The sequence below is a fragment of the Neoarius graeffei genome, chromosome 11, assembly GCF_027579695.1.
Source record: "Neoarius graeffei isolate fNeoGra1 chromosome 11, fNeoGra1.pri, whole genome shotgun sequence".
Taxonomy (NCBI): Eukaryota; Metazoa; Chordata; class Actinopteri; order Siluriformes; family Ariidae; genus Neoarius; species Neoarius graeffei.
In genome coordinates, this window is record NC_083579.1 from 52,162,523 (window position 1) to 52,185,771 (window position 23,249).

General features: G+C 42.5%; 1 long non-coding RNA gene across 2 annotated transcripts in view; it reads left to right on the forward strand.

Annotated features, from left to right (window-relative positions):
• Positions 1-23,249, forward strand: part of LOC132894394 (uncharacterized) — an 86,955-nt gene that overhangs the window by 13,989 nt on the left and 49,717 nt on the right. The window lies entirely within an intron of this gene.

Here is a 23,249-nt window from a genome sequence, read left to right on the forward strand (position 1 = left end):
CCACCGTGCCACCCTGGTAAATAATCTCATCTCATCTCATTATCTCTAGCCGCTTTATCCTTCTACAGGGTCGCAGGCAAGCTGGAGCCTATCCCAGCTGACTACGGGCGAAAGGCGGGGTACACCCCGGACAAGTCGCCAGGTCATCACAGGGCTGACACATAGACACAGACAACCATTCACACTCACATTCACACCTACGGTCAATTTAGAGTCACCAGTTAACCTAACCTGCATGTCTTTGGACTGTGGGGGAAACCGGAGCACCCGGAGGAAACCCACGCAGATACGGGGAGAACATGCAAACTCCGCACAGAAAGGCACTCGCTGGCCACGGGGCTTGAACCCGGACCTTCTTGCTGTGAGGCGACAGCGTTAACCACTACACCACCGTGCTGCCCATTTATAAATATAAGTATGCATAAAAATAGTTTAGGGCCTATATTATTGCACATAATAATTGCATCGATGAGAGATGGCAGAGGTAGTAGTGGTGAAGTAGTGCAAATTAAACAACAAACAGGTTATTGGTGCTACATTACAAGTTGTGGATGTTATACAGTCTGACAGCAGTAGGTATGAATGACCTGCAGTACCTCTCCTTCTTACACCGTGGGTGTAGCAGTCTACTACTAAAAGAGCTGCTTAAAGCCCCCACAGCCTCATGTAGGGGGTGAGAGGGGTTATCCATGACTGAGGTCAGCTTGGCTAACATCCTCCTCTCACCCACCATGGTGGTGTAGTGGTTAGCGCTGTCGCCTCACAGCAAGAAGGTCCGGGTTCGAGCCCCGTGGCCGGCGAGGGCCTTTCTGTGTGGAGTTTGCATGTTCTCCCCGTGTCCGCGTGGGCTTCCTCCGGGTGCTCCAGTTTCCCCCACAGTCCAAAGACATGCAGGTTAGGTTAACTGGTGACTCTAAATTGACCGTAGGTGTGAATGTGAGTGTGAATGGTTGTCTGTGTCTATGTGTCAGCCCTGTGATGACCTGGCGACTTGTCCAGGGTGTACCCCGCCTTTCGCCCGTAGTCAGCTGGGATAGGCTCCAGCTTGCCTGCGACCCTGTAGAACAGGATAAAGCGGCTACAGATAATGAGATGAGATGAGATGGTTGTTTGTTTCTATGTGGATGACCTGGCGACTTGTCCAGGGTGTACCCCATCTCTCACTCATATGCCCCTTTTCCACCAGGGCTGGTTCGGGGCCAGTGCTTAGTTTGGAACCGGGTTTCCTGTTTCCACTGACAAAGAACTGGCTCTGGGGCAGAAAATCCGGTTCCAGGCTAGCACCAGCTCTTTGCTGGGCCAGAGGAAAGAACCGCTTACGTCAGCGGGAGGGCGGAGTTGTTAAGACCAGCAACAGTACCGCGAAAGGTCGCAATTTTTAAATAAGCGACGAGATATCATGGATGCAGTAAAGCAGCAGCCATCCATTATTATTGCTGTTGTTGTTGTTGTTGCTTCTTCTTCTTCTTCTTCTCCTCCGTGTTGTTGTTGCTTTGATGTTTGTGCCAAGGTTTATGCAAACGCAGCGACGTAACTGATGTATACAGCGACGTAACTGACACATACAGTGATGTAATGACGTGGCTCCCCTTAGCACCCCGAGCTATGGAAAAGCAAACTGGTTCTCAGCTGGCTCGCAAGTTGAACGAGTTGTGAACCAGCACCAGCACTGGCCCCGAACCAACCCTGGAACTGATTTGGTGGAAAAGGGGTAATAGTCAGCTGGGATAGGCTCCGGCTTGCCCACGACCCTGCACAGGATAAGATAATGATGGATGTATGATCTCGTGCACACATGCATGGTGGCAAGGTGGTGTAGTGGCCTCACAGCAAGAAGGTTCTGGGTTCGAACCCAGCAGCCGGTGAGGGCCTTCCTGTGTGGAGTTTGTATGTTCTCTGTGGGTTTCCCCCACAGTCCAAAGACATGCAGTTAGGTTAACGTGGGGTGGCCTTGGGCTGACGTGCCCTTGAGCAAGGTACCTAACCCCGGGCACTCTGGTGTGGCTGCTCTGGGCGTGTGTGTGCGTGCGCGTGTGTTCGCTGCTTCAGAGGGGTTAAATGCAGAGGATGAATTTCACTGTGCTTGAAGTGTGCATATGACAAATAAAGGTTTCTTCTTATGCATGCATGCTTACTTTTTGAAAGTAAATATTAGGCTAATAATGCTAGGACTTGCATGTCTGCATGCTTGGACAAACTTGTAGATCAAGATAAATAAAAACACATCTCAGCTTGCATAATACATGACTAATAAAAGTGGCTTGAAAGGATGCTAAATACATACATTGGGCGGCACGGTGGTGTAGTGGTTAGCACAGTTGCCTCACAGCAAGAAGGTTCTGGGTTCGAACCCAGTGGCCGACGGAGGCCTTTCTGTGTGGAGTTTGCATGTTTTCCCTGTGTCTGCATGGGCTTCCTATGGGTGCTCTGGTTTCCCCTACAGTTCAAAGACATGCAGTTAGGTTGACGTGGGGCGGCCTTGGGCTGAAGTGCCCTTGAGCAAGGTATCTGACCCCTGACTGCTCCCCGGGCGCTGTAGTGTGGCTGCCCACTGCTCTGGGTGTGTGCGTGTGTGTTCACTGCTTCAGATGGGTTAAATGCAGAGGATGAATTTCACTGTGCTTGAAGTGTGCATGTGACAAATAGAGGTTTCTTCTTCTTCTACATTTGCTGTGTTGTGTGTGTGTTTCTTAGTGTGTATCTTAGGTGGTGTTTACATTAGACCATATCAGCGGATCATCAGATTAAAGTTTTTAAAACGATTCGTGTGCACACAGCAACGCCAATACACGATTCGCGTGCACACAGCAACGCCAATACACGGATACGCTAATCACATGACTAATTAGACGGCACGTCACATGATCCCAGTGCATCTCGGGCATGCGCAAGTCACTCACCACTTGCAAGTGGAAGGATGGCAAGCGAACACCTTCTCCAGCAGATAAACACACCTGGCTGTGATGTTCATGTTCTCACTGAGTTTAAGCGCCTGAAGGAGGTAAATAAGTTGAAATGTGTAAATAAACCTCAGTGCGGCTCAGCGCTTCCTCCTGCGCTCCAAATCACTCCGCCCTGAACTGCAAGTGCCCTCTGGAGGGTGCGCACTCCGGCCCTGCGCAGCTCACAGAGAGCGCGAGTGAAGCGCACGAGCAGTGATTCGGGACTGAGCCGCTGTGTGTGTGATCCCAACGCCAGCGAATCAGGAAGGTGGATGTCACAGTGACGTCGTCCAATGACGACGTCAGCTAGAGCTCAGCACTGCGTTTCCTCGTTCCTCAATGTTTACACAGCACCGGATCAGATACGAACTGGGTTGAATACGTGGGCCCTGGTGGATTCAAGTTGTTCCACCTGTGGAGTCGTTTCCCAGCGTTTTAATGTGCATGGACAGTGCATCCGCGACGAAAACGAGACGGATACGGTCTAATGTAAACACCACCTTAGTCTACTCCTTGCTTTTTGTGGGGTTCAGTGAGCAACAGGTTACAGCAGCCTTCTCATTCAGTGAAGAGTCAGCTGTTTGACTTTTTATCTCCTTGATTCACAGGATAACAGGATAAGAAAGTTGTTTTGTTTGCTCACTTACTTGGTGTTTCAGTATTAGTATACCAATACATTTTTTTTTTACTCTATAATATTGCAAAAATGTCTTGGACAACACTCAGATACCACAACACGGCTAAAGCAAAATGTATTCTCATGTGTTCTACAGAGTTGTAATAAAGTCCAAAAAGTTTGACATGGAAAGGAAAACCTTCTCTTATAAGATTCTACACAGACCCTTTAAGGATTTCAGAGTACCCTTTAGGATGACACCTTGTCTAATCGTTTACAAAAATTCCCATCATGTACTTCATCAAATAACTTCACATTTGGGTGGTGTAGTTTGTCTCGACCTTAGTTTTGGCTTTTGTAATTAACGTAGCCAATATTTAGGCTAATTTCTACCTTAAGATAATCTAAACACGGCGGCACGGTGGTGTAGTGGTTAGCGCTGTCGCCTCACAGCAAGAAGGTCCGGGTTTGAGCCCCGTGGCCGGCGAGGGCCTTTCTGTGTGGAGTTTGCATGTTCTCCCCGTGTCCGCGTGGGTTTCCTCCGGGTGCTCCGGTTTCCCCCACAGTCCAAAGACATGCAGGTTAGGTTAACTGGTGACTCTAAATTGACCGTAGGTGTGAATGTGAGTGTGAATGGTTGTCTGTGTCTATGTGTCAGCCCTGTGATGACCTGGCAACTTGTCCAGGGTGTACCCCGCCTTTCGCCCGTAGTCAGCTGGGATAGGCTCCAGCTTGCCTGCGACCCTGTAGGACAGGATAAAGCGGCTAGAGATAATGAGATGAGATGAGATGAGATGAGCTGGACCCATTGAAAATGCACTTAATTTGTTATTGTATACATAGCAGTTGAAGAATGTGGTTTCAAAGCTTCATCTATGGTAATGGACATACTATTTACTATAGTAGTATGGGTTTTGAAAGGTTGGCTCACTTAGTGGATTTGAATTGAAAAGAGGTTCGATTTACTCTTTTAGGGTGTTTTATTCTTCTTCTTTGCCTGCAAAAGTAATTCAAGTCTGTGGGACCACCCCAATGTTCTGATATTCATTCTGCTTTAAGATAACGGTGAGAAGTATGAAATTATTATTATTATTATTATTATTAGAGTGTAACTCTATCCAAATCCATTGTAGCCAACCAAAGTCTTCCTGCGCCTGTTCCTTGACTGGCCAGCTGCTTGACATGCATATGGGCAGTGTCGTTCTCTGGCTGATTGGTGGAGGAGGAAAGGAATAAGCAGAGCCGGGGAGAAGAAAAGAAGTTGTTTACAAAAAAGTTAGGAGGAGGGGAGCGAAGGAGGAAGATTTACAGAGCACGTTTATTACCACACTTCAGGGTGTGTAGGAGTGTGTGTGTGTGTGTGTGTGTGTGTGTCGAAGCATTCCCTACTTGGCTAGAGGTGTAAGTCCTCAGATTGGGCTTTTGTGTGGACAGATAATAGATAAAGTGTTGATTATAAAAGCCAAGGCATACACAACTTACCTGAACAACTTTCTGGTTTTTGCAAGGAACTTTATGCATATGACTTGCCATCCAGCTATTCATGAAGTTTAAAAAGTGTGAACAGGAAGGTGTGTGTTTTCCCCCCCACATAAAAGAAGTCTACAAGTTTTAACCAAACAGGACCTCTCCTCTGTGCATAAGGCTGTAGACTGCAAGAAGCAAAACATGTAATCTCCAAGCTTGCTGATGAATTTAATCTTCTTCACGATCTCAACAGAAAGGATGGTTAATGTGGGTGCACTAAACCTTTCAAGATTTAGTAGGTAGAAATGTGTCAACTGTTGCTTAGCCAGAAATTCACTGCTTATCAGTCATTAAATCACATTTGGTTTGGTTTGGTTTAAATTATTTCATTATTGTAAAAATATAAATAAATAGCATTCTGTAGCGGGGCGGCACGGTGGTGTAGTGGTTAGCGCTGTCGCCTCACAGCAAGAAGGTCCTGGGTTCGAGCCCCGGGGCCGGCGAGGGCCTTTCTGTGTGGAGTTTGCATGTTCTCCCCGTGTCCACGTGGGTTTCCTCCGGGTGCTCCGGTTTCCCCCACAGTCCAAAGACATGCAGGTTAGGTTAACTGGTGACTCTAAATTGACCGTAGGTGTGAATGTGAGTGTGAATGGTTGTCTGTGTCTATGTGTCAGCCCTGTGATGACCTGGCGACTTGTCCAGGGTGTACCCTGCCTTTCGCCCGTAGTCAGCTGGGATAGGCTCCAGCTTGCCTGCGACCCTGTAGAAGGATAAAGCGGCTAGAGATGATGAGATGAGCATTCTGTAGCCATAAATTATTTTGTCATTAATACTGTAACTTTGACAGACTGAGAGTCAGAGTGGGGATTCAAGAAAAAAACAGTTCAATATTCAAATGTAGGTTAATGTACGGGCGGCACGGTGGTGTAGTGGTTAGCGCTGTCGCCTCACAGCAAGAAGGTCCGGGTTCGAGCCCCGTGGCCGGCGAGGGCCTTTCTGTGCGGAGTTTGCATGTTCTCCCCGTGTCCGCGTGGGTTTCCTCCGGGTGCTCCGGTTTCTCCCACAGTCCAAAGACATGCAGGTTAGGTTAACTGGTGACTCTAAATTGACCGTAGGTGTGAATGTGAATGGTTGTCTGTGTCTATGTGTCAGCCCTGTGATGACCTGGCAACTTGTCCAGGGTGTACCCCGCCTTTCGCCCGTAGTCAGCTGGGATAGGCTCCAGCTTGCCTGCGACCCTGTAGAAGGATAAAGCGGCTAGAGATAATGAGATGAGATGAGATGAGATGAGATGAGGTTAATGTACGTTTCGTCAGTCCTGCAGTGTAGCCCACTTACCTGTAGAGGGAGTTTGCGATTTCACTAATACCAGCATCACTAGTATTCACTAGGCTTTTCTTTTCTCATGTCCACAGTACACATATCAAATTTTCTGTTATGTTTGTGCAAATTATTTGGATTGTAGGATTATCCCATCTAAATTGTAGTCGTACTTGAGCTAATACTGTAGCTGAATCCATTTAAGAAATGTTTTTAAATAATGTTTCAACAGAGTGTTTAAATAAAAGCATTGCGTATTTTTGTCGATCATGCACAACGTGCTCTGTGATTTCAGTCACTCCATTCTGTTTCGTGCCACTCAAGCCAGGCTTTTTCAGAGGAAAGTAAATTTTAAATGAGAAGAAATTAATTGACCATAAAAACTTGGCCACAACATCGTTAGTGGTGCACCACCCGTCTTTAGTCATTCTGTTCCCATGAAATGCTTCTGAGAGGTCAGTTTTTGTCTCCTGTCCCCTTGTATACATGAATTTAGATGAACCCTGATTTTTTGGACAAGCCAGGGACTTTCTGTTGAAATTAACATGTGATTTCTTTTGTCAGATATTTAGTAAGGATGTGCGTACTGGCCTATAGCTTGACTGTAAATTAAACGCACTACACTTTCCCCTCACTTGGATGATCTTTATTATCTTAATTTCTATTCAATTTTAGTTTTGTTCCCTCACTCGTAAAAAACAAACAAACAAACAAACAAACAAACAAACAAACAAAAAACCCTCATGGGCACACTGCCCACTGCAGCTGACTATAAATCTAACATACGGCAGTGACCCCTAAATCCCCAGAGAGGAAAAACTATCAAAGTTCAATGACAACAGGAAACAAAGAGAGCAATGAGTGTGGATATTGAAATAGAATTTGCTGACTAGTGTGTCTGCACGTAGAGTTGAGCGTGTGAATTGTCAGGTCAGTTTCCTTCTTGACCAGGTTTCCTGCCCTACAGACCAAGAGGAAGGGTGGAAGGAGCCAAATGGTCCATCTTTATACCTAGTGTCATGGTTGGCACAAATATCACTCACAGCCTTTCACTGTTCAAATGTACAGAACTAGGAAAGAACTAGGACTGCACAATAACTGAGACACACAGACGGTTGATATACTGAAGGACAAACTGGTGGTTCTGTTATTCTGTCAGCATTTAGCCATCATGGTTTGGGACTACTTGTCTCCTGAGCAAAACATTACTGAAAATCAGTAGAAAGTTATTCAACTGATCACCTTTATACCCTGCCGAAAGATATCCGTCCTGATGGGAGTGGCCTCTTGCAGGATGGCAATTGAGATTTTGAGCCAACATTTGCACAACATTTCCCAGCACCATCATCAAAACACAATGTGAGGGAATATCTTCTGGAGGAATGGTGTTGTTTTCCAATTCCATCCAATTCCAGAGACTTGCAGAATATCTTCCAAGGAACATAGAAGCTGTTCTGGTGGCTTGTGGTGGCCCAGCATGTTCTTAAGACATTTTATGTTTTTTTTTTTTCTTTAAATCTGTCACCAGTCTGTACATACCATATCGCATTGCAGTTGGTTTGAATTCAGTGATTTTGAGAACTTCCCAAGGGTGAGCGTCCCTGTGACCTGACCCAGAAACAGGTATCATGGCTGGGTTGCAGACACCACTGAAATGAGATATTAGTGAGCCATTCACCCAACACATCCAAATCGATGAACACTGAGAATGACAAACAGCGTGGGAACATTGCAGGCCTTTCTCTTAATGTGAACTGACCTCAGTCCATCTGTCTCCATTCTGCAGCCACTCATCCCCTCTGGAGCTTACCTGTGTGGCTATCACTGGATTAGAATTACTCAGTCCTTGTGTACAGAGCTGGACAATAAGGCTACAGTCACACAGCTCGTGATGCTTTGCGATGGGTTATCGATGAAAATGAGGCATTTGGTGGTGATGCTTCCCAAACCCATATGCGAGTATCCGCCGCTTAGTCTGCCGACGAAAACATTGGCACCAAATTTCAATGCATGCACTGAAATTTTTTGTGATGTTTTGGCCACTCATGAGGCAGAGACACACCAAAAAAATAACTCACAAAGCTCGAAGAACATTCGCACAATGGGTGGCGATGCTACCAATTTTTCATCACCAAGTATTCACAAACCCATCGCGAGCTGTAGTGTGACCATAGCCTCAACAAGGCTAAGTACATGTACCGGTGTCGGAGATGATCGTTCAATCATACCAATACTGAACTAGAAAAGCACTCGGAGAGCGCAGACCTCCGCCAAGAATCCTTTAAAAAATTCTGGGATCCAGACGGTGATCCGGATCACCGCCAAAATTTAATGGATTGTTACTTGTGCCCAGTCACACCTCTGGAAAAAATTTAAGAGCAATCCGTTCATAACTTTTTCCGTAATGTTGCTAACAGACAAACCAACAAACCAACGCTACCGAAAACATAACCTCCTTGGCAGAGGTAATTATTTGTGTTGGGGTTGGAGGAAATGCTAACGTGCTTAGCGTTTGTACATTTATCTCAGTTGGACAATACTGAATGCTATTTTAGAGTTTAGAGTTCGAGTTTTTCCAGCTAAGACTAGTCAGATGAATTTGTGTTACTACATTTATTCTGAAGTCTTATTAAAAACTCAGTCCTTGTGGCTGGTTGAGGCTCAGATTCCTTTCCCTGTCTCTCTTTGCTTTATTTATGGTCTATGCCTTGGAAATTTATGTTCACAATCTACTCAGCAGTTCTCTTCCAAAACCTGTATTTCTGATTCACATTTGTACGTTTGTCTTATGTAATCCGTGTGCACACTGTTGTTTATTTTTTTAGATACACAGCAACAAATGCTTTTTTTCAGTGACCATTAAAGTTCAGCAGAGGTGCATTCAAGTAATCTTTATGATCTTTATGTTACTCCCAATAACAAAGGTTACAGGTGTCTCCAAGCTCTCAAAAAAAAAAAAAAAAACACAAAAAACCCCCAAAACCTCATCATGTTCTGATGTAAAGCTCGGAATTTAATGTCTCTGTTCCTGTCCTTTCATAATGCTCTTAGTCATTTCTCGCATTAATGATTAGGATGGGAAAGAGAAGCCCACTGTGCAATGCTAAAGGTATTTGGGCTGAGTTTGTGCAACCACAAGGCTGTAAGTTGCTCATTTCTCTGTTTTTATTCTGAGATCAAGCAAGACAGAGGATTTAAACAGACTTTCATGTGCTCTGCCAAAAGAGCTCAGTGTTTGACCTTTGATTTTGATTTCACAAATGGTTTCAATCATAAGCTTAGAAACTGCCTTTCACTGCTTACAGTCCATGTATGAAGTCTAATGCCCTTTAAATATTGTTTGGTAAAAGAGTTGACTGATCATGTTGTTTTCTTTCTTGTAAGAATCTGTCACTTAATCTTTTAGGCTGAAGTGGGGAAACATCATCTTGAAGACACCACTGTGATCAGGAAGAACATGCTTTGAAATTTCCTTTCACCTACTTTTTAGTCCTCTTGAGACAGAAAAGATGTCAGTCATAGCTAAAAGAGATGTGCTTGTGGCTCTTTCAATAATGTTTTTCATACAGCCATTCTCACAGCTCATTCAGGTTCCTGACGTGGGGCACATATTGGTGAAAGATAAATTCTATCTTAAATCTTGAGTTGATTTTTAAAGCATGAAACTTGTGTTTTTATTTGTAATCTGTGGGACATGCCAAGTTTTGTTTATGAAAAAAAAAAAGTTTAAAACTCAAGATCTATTATCAGATATGCAGGAGAAACTTCTGTCTTTCTGCGTATCTGATAATAGAGCTTGAGTTTTAAACTCAAGCTGGAGAACTCTCTAGAGAAACCTCTGTCTTTCTGTGTATCTGACTCTAGTTTGGGGATGAGAGGCAGCTGCATGGAGTCCTCGGGGTTTCATAATGGAACTAATCATCTCATTTGCTTATGTTGTTCCCCTGTATTTCTGCAGTTGACTAAGTTGTGCCAGATTTGATTGTAGACCAGTGTTCTCACTCCCCTGTTCTGCATTTAAAATCAATACTGGGCTGAGAAGAAAGGATATTGACTATGATATATCCATCTCTGTTTGTCAGGGTATGCTTCAGTTGGTTCTCATCACTATTTCTTTTTCAGAATAATGCATGTGCATGAATATGGCAAGGAGAAGGAGAGTGTGTGTGAGAGAGGGAGCGAGCCAACAGGAAACTGGAATCAATTAAGCCCTCCACCCTGTGTGTCCACTGTGGATACTGCTGGCATACCCAGGCATATATACAAGCCCCTAACCTCAGGCTCTCCAAGCCAACCCCATTTCTCAAAGGCTAGTTTCTCATAGCTGCCCGCACTGTGTTGTCAGCTCTTTCTATGTCCCAACATTATGTCTCTATTGTGTGACCGTGGTGCATGGAAACTCTTTTGGTGCGTGTTTAATAGTGCTGGTTTGCATTTTGTTTGCCTTGTGTGCTTATACGCTATTTGAAATCCAGTAAAATAAAATGGCTTTCCCAGAATCAATGCTTTATGAGCCTTCAGTCCCCCATTCCAGGACTTTTTCATCAAACCTTGGCCAATACTGGCACACTTCCTGTGTACATCCACTGTCTGTTTAGATACCTCTGCTTGTGCACTATTACATGGGTGAATACACGGTGCCAATGATCAAACCCAGTAATCCTGGTGGCTTCAGGAAATAAGCTGCCTTGCAGACGAACCCACAATAGTATCAGGACTGGCAAACGCTGGATGTCTTATTTACTTCTCATTGACATTTCTGGCCCTGTACTTGACCACCATCCAGGCTGTTCAGTCCTCCAACAAATGTGAGTTTAAAATAATGAAAACGAGAACAGAATGGTTTCCAGATGAAAAACATAACCATCAGAGGGGGAAAGACTATTAATACATTTAATATGCGACCTCAGTAATACAACCTTTCTGAAATTAAAACAATCATGGGTGAGCGTGCGTATGTTTGGCTTCAAGTGATGTTTCAATGAAACGAGATCAGAATGAGGTCAGCTTTTCAACACTTCCCAACTGACTGGCTACATTAATGAACAACTCCTCAACTGCTATATTTAACAAGAGGGTCACAAATCAAAAGGAAAACGTGGCTTTGTGATCGGGGGGGGGGGGGGGGGGGGGGGGGGGTTTGTACTTTGTCCACGTTCTTGTAATGTTATTTTGTATTAACGTGGTACAAAGGTGTATGAACTCCACTGTTTATTTTGCATGCCATTTATGGTTGTTAAAAGCCTGGGTGTTAAAAGTGGCAATGTATGATGGAGTCATATTTCCTGAGTGGGAGTGTACTGGTGGGCCCCGTACAGTAACCGTAATGAATATTGTAGACACGTTCACAGTGGGTATATTAGTTCCATTCTTAAAATGAGTAATGATTACAGTGAATGGTGTTTTTTTTCCCTGTTCTCTTTCAAAGGATTGTTAAAGCTGTGACCTTTAGAACTGACTTGAGAAGGTCTAGTGAAACCATACGTTTGAGATCAGATCAGCGTCCAACTCCTACTCTGGTACGCAAACTCAGCTGAAGGAATAGATCAGTGGAAAATCTGTTTTGATATTGACTTATTTATTCGCTTATTTGAATGTGGTGTGTGTGTGTGTGTGTGTGTGTGTGTGTTCTTACATCTGTAAGATCCATTCCTTTCAGTTCCATTCTAGCAGGGCAACACAGGTCAAACACAAGACAAAGTTCTCCTCTACTGTGGTTTATAAATGATCTGTAAGAAAGCTGACACAGAAAGTAAGATGTTAAGAAAGTAACCTGGCACACAACAAGAGGAGCTCAAAAGCTAGGCTGGTGTAAAAACATTGACCTTTCCTAATTTGTTGTAGTGTTGTTAACTACAGTTGTTTGACAAGCTCTCTCTCACTGTTATTTAGTCGAGGACAGAGCAAGCACACTCTTGTAGTTTACAGTTAAACAGTTTTGACTATACAGGGAAGAGAGGAAGAGAAAGCCATGCTAGGATAACTCTAGCTAAACGACGGCTGGGCTTATGTTTGTAAAAGTCAGGGACATAATTTATCAGGGATGAAATGGAATCATGCTCGGCGCCCTGCAAATGTCTCAGCTTCAACAAGACTCTCCCAGCCAAATTAAAAGCACCGTTCTATTCCAGTTTAATGGAGTGACGGATGAAAATGTTCCTGTTTGTTTATGAAATCTGACACAAGGCATCTGCTAGAGTGTGATAGGGCCTCTGCCCACCAGTGTTAGCCTCCCTTTTAAATTTATATCTTCCGAACTGAAAGACGTTTCAAGTGAGTGAGCCCTGATAAGGCAACAGGAAAAGCCTTGTTAAACTAATTTGGAATTGAGATTTTTCTTGCTTTCAATAAGAGCTTTGGCCTTGAACTCCTCATTAAAGAGGCCATATTTAAAAGAGAACACATTTCATTGCTCTGTTTCATTAATGCTAATCCCTGTGCCTGCCCCCGAGCTCAACTACGCAATCCCATAAATATCAATCATCCTCTTTCCCAATATCCCATCTGTGGTCGACAGATCCAAGACAACATTCTTGCTGTGAACGGAAATGACCAAGAGGGCTCCAGGTTACATCGAACCTAAAGTCAAAGCAGAGACGGACAACTCATTGTACAGTTAAAACTCAGACTTTAAAGGCTAATATAATTATGAGCTGCACTAAGATACGTTTATTTAGCTGAATGTCGCTCGCTTCATTCTCTCTCTCTCTCTCTCTCTCTCTCTCGGCTCTTGGAGCAACAGTACAGGAAACATCTGGAAATGGATCAGCAGTTGTCTGCTGGGAGATCCTGGATGACAGTGAGTTTGGGCTTTGCCTCTAGACTGCTCTATGTGCAGGGAATTGCATGGATTCTTTTGAGGTCTTGTAACAGACCCCGCGCAAACAAATACAGTCATGAAGCAAAACAGCCACAAGAATGAAATCCTTGAAGCAGCTTGTAATTGCCATCTGATCATTTTTATGTGGTATAAATATGGTTGCAATACAAAGTGTAATATGTGGGCCATAGACAGAGTATGAGGTTAGAGAACTGCAGATGTTTACTGGTTCTGTGGTGATTATGGGTGGAAGAAGCAACCTTTTTGTTCTCTCCCTTTTCACACACCATGGCCCGAGTTTACTAAAGGTTTTCTTGTATAAAACACATGCAAACTTGGCAACACCCACAAAAATGTGCTAGCGGATTTATGAAAAGAGTACTCTGTCTTTCAAATGATCAAAATAGCATGTGTTGCTGTTTTTGCATGTTTATCTTAATGAATATGCAATATGGTATAACACACAGGCCAGAGTCGAGATAGATAGATAGATAGATAGATAGATAGATAGATAGATAGATAGATAGATAGATAGATAGATAGATAGATAGATCAATTTAGCACCTACAATATGATTTAATAAATCTGAAAGTCCCTTCAGGTATGATGAGTTTGTGCATCCAGAAACGAGTCTTACATTTGTGTACTGTATCTGTTTACCCCAGATGAAGCAAAATTATAACATTCTTTATTATTTTTTTAAATATTGAGAAAATTCTTTCAAAAACTGATCTGACTGATCTGTGTTGTCTGCACTGCAGAAACTGGCACCTTACAAAGTGAAAATATCTTGAATATAGTCAAAGTTATCTAGTATGTCTTATTACTATAAGATAATTAACCAAATGTAGCAGTATTAAACCTATTATGACACTTTCAAAAGAAGAAGAAGAACAAGAACAACTTTATTCATCCCACATACACTTGTGAAATTCTTCTCTGCATTTAACCCATCTAAAGCAGTGAACACACACATGAGCAATGAGCACACACATACTCAGAACAGTGGGCAGCAATGCTAGCAACATCCGGGAGTTAGTTGCCTCGCTCGAGGGCACCCCAGCCTAAGGCCGCCCCATGTTAACCTAACCGCATGTCTTTGGACTGTGGGGGAAACTGGAGCACCAGTAGGGAACCGACGCAGGCACCCAGAACATGCAAACTCCACACAGAAAGGCTCCCATGGGCCGCTAGGCTTGAACCCAGAACCTTCTTGCTGTGAAGTGACAGTGCTAACCACTACACACTGTGCCGCCTTTTACTCAATTTAAGATTTGCTTTTTTTTGTATTGGAAAATAATTTTGCTTCTTTTCAGGAATAATTGCTTAAAATTAACAAAATTATCTGCCAATCGAACAAGACTATTTCAAGCTTGAAATTAGTTTTTAAAAAGTCTCGAAATAGATTTAATAATCTTATATTTGGTTGATGGTAATTTTATAATAGGAAGTACTAGATAACTTAGATGATATTCAAGATAGCTTCACTTCCTAAGCTGTCATTTTTGCAGTGTGTGTATTTTATTATCTAATATGCATACAGTATTTTGTTCTTCAGCCTGTAAAAAAAAAAAAAAAGAATCAGGTAGTGTTAGCACACTAATTACAACCCACACTGGAATAAAAGACACAGATCAGGTGAGCAAAGGGTTCGAATCACTCAGTCTTCCCTGATATAATATGGAGGATTTCACCAACACGTCCCATTGTTCAATATAATGAGCTGTCTAAACAACTGAGTTCTGATATGAAAACCACACCAAGGGTAAACTATTCATTCAGCATTTATTCACTAATCTCTGCCCAATTTAGAGAACAAATAAATGCTGCATCAAGTAAAAAGCTAAAGCTACTTCAGTCATTAATCATTCCTCTTCTTGTGTCATATTGGACTCCACACCCCCAATTTTCTAATTTGGTCACCTGCTAATTCCCACGCTTCAGCTAATTCTCCTGTATCACATGACAGCTTCCAACTGGGGAGGGTGAAGGCTAACATGTGCTTCCTCCAAGACACACAAAACCAACCAACCTCCTTTTTTTTATGGCCTGCTGCTTATGCTGCATCACAGGGCGGAGTAATACACTCAAAGGAAAGCACTATCTGCTCTCTTCCACATACAGATGCCCATGATTGGTTATTGTCGCTGGGACTAATAAAGGAGAGAAGACGAGAGAAAGGATACCATCCCTCCCACCAGAAAGCATGACTAATTTTGCTCCTTTCACTCTCAGCCACGTATAGCTGTTAAATCGTTAGGACTCAAATACGCCATCTCCTGATAATTCTTCGTGTGCATGTGATGTCATGCTTATTTTCCAAACTGGAAGTCCGCCATGTTGGATGAGAACAGCAACCAGGAACCAGCGCTTCATGTGTGAGCTGCTGCAATGCTTCGTGATTTTCTTTCGATTTTATTACCTTTGAAGAAAGACAATGCCAACTTTGTGTGCGGGATATAATTGCGGTAATAATGCTACTCGTGACAAAGAGAAACGGTTCTTCAGAACTCCCAAAATAATTAAAAACAGCGACAAAACAGATGAAGAGCTGTCCGGAGAACGCCGTGCACTGTGATTCAAAAACATAAATTGTTAGGACTTAACTGAGGAAAAAGCTAATTACACCCACGTGTGGTGACCACTTTATATCTGGTAAGCGTTTATTGCTAAATAAAGCTGTTTTCTGCTGAGAAAATTGAACTTTTGAGTGGTGTTTCTTGAGATTGTTGAGAATGGTTTACACGAGCATGAACAAGCACCCTGTCATCTTTTAATTGTTTGGTAAGAAGATGGCCAACCAACCCAGCCAGACACAAAGAAATTGTAGGCATCTGGGCTCTTATAAGCCTTCATGGTCAGGTTTGTAGAATACGATAGTTCACAATATCAGGGTATTCATTTGTTGGTAATGAGGCTAAATCCTCTGTATAATTGGACAGCTTTAACATGTACAGGTCAAAGCCACAAATTTCAACTTTTTCTCTGAATCTTGACCTGGCAGAGGACTCTACAGAATCATAATATTTTGAGAAAGTCGGAGATGCATCACTGTTCGCACGAGATGGCATTTTGGATTTGTATATCATCCAACATGGCGGCACGGCGGTGTAGTGTTGCCTCACAGCAAGAAGGTCCGGGTTCGAGCCCCGTGGCCGGCGAGGGCCTTTCTGTGCGGAGTTTGCATGTTCTCCCCGTGTCTGCGTGGGTTTCCTCCGGGTGCTCCGGTTTCCCCCACAGTCCAAAGACATGCAGGTTAGGTTAACTGGTGACTCTAAATTGACCGTAGGTGTGAATGTGAGTGTGAATGGTTGTCTGTGTCTATGTGTCAGCCCTGTGATGACCTGGCGACTTGTCCAGGGTGTACCCCGCCTCTCGCCCGTAGTCAGCTGGGATAGGCTCCAGCTTGCCTGCGACCCTGTAAAACAGGATAAAGCGGCTACAGATAATGAGATGAGATGAGATGAGATCATCCAACATGGCAACGGATGCATACGTCACACTAATTTGTCACTTGGTTGCACATGAAGAATAGGATAAACACTTTTCATGTTGCTCCACTCGGGAGCCAATTTCCTGTTTGTTTGCACTCTTACAGACTCACATTCTCTGTCTCCTGATTGGCTGCCTGTCGCTGTGTAGCCAGACTTTTTTCGTGACTAAAGTTTGGATGTAATTATACTTGACATATCTGACCATTTACCGTAAATATGCACACATTTCCCACCAGTTCCAACCCAACACACTACTGATGCAGCCATGACTTTTACAAGATTGTCAGGGTGACTCACAGTAGCTCAGGATACTCTCTCCTGACTCAATACAAATGACTCAAAATTCATCCTACACACTGTAGCTTTAATGTAAAGGTGGCAAAACTGACCTCAGATATTCACCACACATTCACACTTCCAATGCTACTGTAAACCTGTGAAAAGCTTTCATTCACATGGATCCTACCACATGAACAAACTTTTATTTTGTGTTCAGATTGTATGTTTAGACTTTTTTTTTTTTTACATATCTCGCAGACTTTAATTAGTGTTATTTTGAAAGCAGAATTTTGCATTCTGTAAAACTTGCAATGACTATTGGACAAATCCATCCATTCGTCTATCCATAACCGCTTATCCTGTGCAGGGTCGCAGGGAAGCTGGAGCCTATCCCAGCTGACTATGGGCAAGAGGCGGGGTACACCCTGGACAAGTCGCCAGGTCATCACAGGGCTGACACATAGAGACAAACAACCATTCACACTCATACTCACACCTACGGTCAATTCAGAGCCACCCATTAGCCTAACCTGCATGTCTGTGGGGGAAACCGGAGCACCCGGAGGAAACCCATGCAGACACAGGGAGAACATGCAAACTCCACACAGAATGGCCCCCTTTGGTCACTGGGTTCAAACCCAGAACCTTCTTGCTGTGAGGCAACAGTGCTAACCACTACACCATCATGCCGCCCCTGTGAGACAAATAGAAAACACAAAACCTATTTTACATGATGTTTTTTTCCTCTACTCCGTATGTTCTGTAATGCACACATATTTTCTTTATAAATCAGTCATCATTTTTCAGGTGCAAAATTTCTCCCCATGTGCACACACAAATTAGCACACATTATTTAGGATGTTAGTAAATCAAGGCCTAACTGTACGGCACATCCATATGCAGTTCCTTCAAATTCACTCATGCTCATAAACTTCCATAAACCCTTCACACTTTGAGTCACATGGATTTAGGAACCCCACTAATCTCTAACTCCCCCCTCATGTGTGCATTCATGCATCCCACAAATATCTCCCTCGCTCCAACACACACAATTAGATACCCACAACTTACTCTCTCGCCCTACAACTACAACCTGTTTTTGATTCAGCTGTCAAATCATTCATTCATTCATTCATTCATTCATTCATTCAAATGAATATTTGTTTAGCTTTTTTTCATAAAAAACCCCTTCATTTCGGCCTTCCGAGTGGAGAAAAGAAGAAAAATGTCTGGAGTAACAAGTGAGACAAACAGTAAGAAGTCCAGGTTAAGGCAATGGATGGTAAGAAAGAAAGAAAGAAAGAAAGAAAGAAAGAAAGAAAGAAAGAAAGAAAGAAAGAAAGAAGAGAGAGCGAGAATGAGAGAGACAGACTGAGAGAGAAGTGAGTCAGGAGGAGAAGAATGCTATTAGGGAGAAAGCGCGTTGTCATGCTGTAGGAATGCTGGAGGGGAGATGGCTGGCGTGACTGCCGCCATTTTTCACAGCCTTAATCAGAGACACCTGTCAGTGTGCGAGGCGGAGGAATGGAGTGGGATAGTGGAGAGGAGGCAGAAGTGGAGGTGGAGGGCCTGCTGTGCTTGGTAGAGCTGGAGTCCACATGAGGTTTATTTATTTTTCTATAGCAGGGCAGAGGGAGAGGGTAGAGAGAATAGAGGCAGGCAAAAGGGCTCTAAAGGGGGCAGGGTGAGCCTTCCTTCCTTCCTTCCTTCCTTCCTTCCTTCCTTCCTTCCTTCCTTCCTTCCTTCCTTCCACCGCTGTGCTGCTGCCATGTGTTCAGCAGGATGCATGATCATCTCCTCGTCATGGTGTAATTTCACTAGTCATTGTGTAATCTCATACTCATCTTAAATTATAGCTATTTCTCTCAAAGGTACTGTGATATATTTAAATAATATTGGTTGGCGTTGAGTGGTATATGAGATATATTCCATTCAGCTAGCATGGTACTGAACGAGTCTTCAGTATCATGCTAGCTGAATGGAATATATCTCATACACCACTCAACGCCAACCAATATTATTATTATAATACATACACGTTCGTTTCGGGTGTTCAACACGTCTTTCTCTTTCAAAATTCTCTCAAAATCTTCCATATTTAACGAAGCAAACCTGACGGCCATGTTTGTTTACAAATTGTCACGGTCGCTCGCTAGCATGGAAATTTTACGTCCCCGACATGTGATGTCATGTTGTCTTGACAGCCATGCAATATCATAAAGCACTAGTTGTTATTGCCTGTGACAATTGAAACTCTCAGGTGAGTCAGGGAGGAGATTTCTCACCGAGGCTGCGTGCAGTGTGTTAGCGCGAGCATGTAGCCTATGGGAAATGAATAGTGTGCTGGAGTAGCACTAATCTTATGTTTTGGAAAATCAAAAATGTTGTCTTGGGCCCCTCTGGGGTGTCACCAATCCATGTGCAAAGTATAGAGTATGTGCATCCAGCCGTGTCGATTCGCATAGGTGAACAGACAGAGAGACAGAGAGACAAAGAGACAGACAGCCTTCCTTTAGTAGTATAGGTATTTAACGCTCATTCTCCATTGGATAGAGTGATGTAATACACGTAGGATAAGCGATATGCGAACAATATTGCATGCTATCAACCCAAATGAATGGAACCCGCTAGAAGGGAATAGAACACATTTTTATTCCATCGAAAAAGTGTCCTGTATGTAGAATAATACTTTATACCTCTGAAACACAGTTACATCATCACAGTGTGATCAAAATGCTTTATCTTTAGTGGGTGTGTTTATTTATACTGTTTGCATAGTAACAAAGATTCAAAGATTCTTTATTGTCTATTCACTATATATCCAGGACATATAGGAGAATCAAAATGCCATTTCTCTCTCATCTTACTTGTAAAAAAAAAAAAGATAAAGATTACACACAAAAAAATTATGAAAAAACAATATATATATAAATATTTATATAGATCATATAGATACAAAATTAAGAAAAACAATATAAATATAGATAATATAGATAAAAATACACTCTAAAATCAAACAATGTACAAAATAGCAGTAGTACAATACAGTACAATAACAGAGAAGGTGCTAGAAGAGCAGCTTATGAGGTGAATATGACAGTAGTGCAAATGAGCAATAGCAGCAGATACAGCAGTAATGCTAATGTTTGTGGTGTGACGTGCAAATGGATGATTATATTATTGAGTAATGAGAATATTAGAGCTCTGTATGACTTGAGGATTAAGTGTGGCAACATACACACCCAGTGAACACACCTCTCCTTGCATTTATGAATATGACTGCATTCTTTTTGTGTCTCATATTAGAATGTGTGTCACTGTGCTTCTTTGTCAACATAAGGGTGCATTTATTTACAGTGATGCTTGAAAGTTTGTGAACCCTTTAGAATTTTCTATATTTCTGCATAAATATGACCTAAAACAACATCAGATTTTCACACAAGTCCTAAAAGTAGATAAAGAAAACCCAGTTAAACAAATGAGACAAAAATATTATACTTGGTCATTTATTTATTGAGGAAAATGATCCAATATTACATATCAGTGAGTGGCAAAAGTATGTGAACCTCTAAGATTAGCAGTTAATTTGAAGGTGAAATTCGAGTCAGGTGTTTTCAATCAATGGGATGACAATCAGGTGTGAGTGGGCACCCTGTTTTATTTAAAGAACAGGGATCTATCAAAGTCTGATCTTCACAACACATGTTTGTGGAAGTGTATCATGGCACGAACAAAGGAGATTTCTGAGGACCTCAGAAAAAGTGTTGTTGATGCTCATCAGGCTGGAAAAGGTTACAAAACCATCTCTAAAGAGTTTGGACTCCACCAATCCACAGTCAGACAGACTGTGTACAAATAGAGGAAATTCAAGACCATTGTTACTCTCCCCAGGAGTGGTCGACCAACAAAGATCACTCCAAGAGCAAGGCGTGTAATAGTCGGTGAGGTCACAAAGAACCCCAGGGTAACTTCTAAGCAACTGAAGGCCTCTCTCACATTGGTTAATGTTAATGTTCATGAGTCCACCATCAGGAGAACACTGAACAACAATGGTGTGTATGACAGGGCTGCAAGGAGAAAGCCACTGCTCTCCAAAAAGAACATTGCTGCTCATCTGCAGTTTGCTAAAGATCATGTGGACAAGCCAGAAGGCTACTGAAAAATGTTTTGTGGATGGATGAGACCAAAATAGAACTTTTTGGTTTAAATGAGAAGTGTTATGTTTGGAGAAAGGAAAACACTGCATTCCAGTATAAGAACCTTATCCCATCTATGAAACATGGTGGTGGTAGTATCATGGTTTGGGCCTGTTTTGCTGCATCTTGGCTAGGACAGCTTGCCATCATCGATGGAACAATGAATTCTGAATTATACCAGCGAATTCTAAAGGAAAATGTCAGGACATCTGTCCATGAACTGAATCTCAAGAGAAGGTGGGTCATGCAGCAAGACAACGACCCAAAGCACACAAGTCGTTCTACCAAAGAATGGTTAAAGAAGAATAAAGTTAATGTTTTGGAATGGCCAAGTCAAAGTCCTGACATGAATCCAATCGAAATGTTGTGGAAGGACCTGAAGCGAGCAGTTCATGTGAGGAAACCCACCAACATCCCAGAGTTGAAGCTGTTCTGTATGGAGGAATGGGCTAAAATTCCTCCAAGCCGGTGTGCAGGACTGATCAACAGTTACCGCAAACATTTAGTTGCAGTTATTGCTGCACAAGGGGGTCACACCAGATACTGAAAGCAAATGTTCACATACTTTTGCCACTCACTGATATGTAATATTGGATCATTTTCCTCAATAAATAAATGACCAAGTATAATATTTTTGTCTCATTTGTTTAATTGAGTTCTTTTTATCTACTTTTAGGACTTGTGTGAAAATCTGATGATGTTTTAGGTCATATTGATGCAGAAATATAAAAAATTCTAAAGGGTTCACAAACTTTCAAGCACCACTGTATGTTTGTATGGATACATGATAGAAACCTGAGGGAGGGAAGCATCACCACAGAGAGATGTGTAAACATCAGCACAGGAAGCCTGGTTCGGTTTAAACAGGACAAACATTTATGCAATAGAGTGAAGGTGAAATAAGCAAGCTTCTAGTTTGTTTATGTTCGCGGAAAGTGTATTGTGGAATGGGTTTGGCCTGCCATGGCAACTTTTAATGAGCTTACTAATGTTTCTTCATTTGTTCCAACCAAAACTTCCTTCTTCATGGAGTTTGCAAAGTGTTTCACAGTACATTTATTTACATTTATTTATTTGGCAAGAACTTTTATACAAAATAATCCAAGCATACTACTGAGCAATTGAGAGTCAAGGGCCTTGCCCAAGCATCCAGCAATGACTCTTTAGAAGGCCTGGGTGTTGAACTCACAAGTTAGTAGTACAGACCCTGAAGCACTGAGCCAGCACTGCTGCTATAGTAAGCTCTGATAAGAATCCTGATGTCAGGTGCTGATTCACTCAGCAATTGCTGGAAGGAGAGCGCTTGGACAGGGATCAGACACTTGGCTCGGGACACATTTTCCATAATATATTCTTCTCGGATGGACTATATGCACCAGATAAAATGCAGATGATGATGGATACTGAAATAAAGCAGGCCATTGATAAATCAATGAAATGTGGACAAAGTTCTAGTCAGAGCTAAAAGGAAGTCAGTACAGAAACTATTTCCAGTCTGTACTGATTAATGATTAACAAGTATTAATTCACTTTAGTTCCTGCTAGACCAAACTCTTTTGCTTACTTGGTGTAACCCCTCAAACTCTGAGTACTCATTGGTGGGTGCTGACTTACATTCCTCTTTTAACTGCATACTGGGGGATGTAAATCAATGCTCTATCTGTATCCATTTATCACTCCAAATATTCATATCTGTATCTGTCGTCGAATGAATAACTGAAGTGGGCATGGTCTAAACCAGAAGGGATATGTGCGGAAGCAGGTTTTATTTTTGTTTGTATCTGACTGCGTTATTTTCTAATGAATTTCGTTGGTTCTATTTAGCACAATTTAAACCACCACAACACTTACTGGGCAGTTACTAAGAATAAATGAATGAATGCTGTAAATTAAAGTATAAACCTACTGTTCACATGGCATTTGTGCTGTATCATGTGGGATACCAGTCCCGACCCTCAGCTCTACTCTGAACCAGGTAATACCATGTGCACCTTTCAGGCAAATTAAAAAAAGTGCACCTCCTATTCATATCTGTACAGAGGACACATTATCTGTTCATTAAGAATAACGTCTTTGTATTTCGTTACATCCTTTCTCCATATCAGGGTTGGAAAT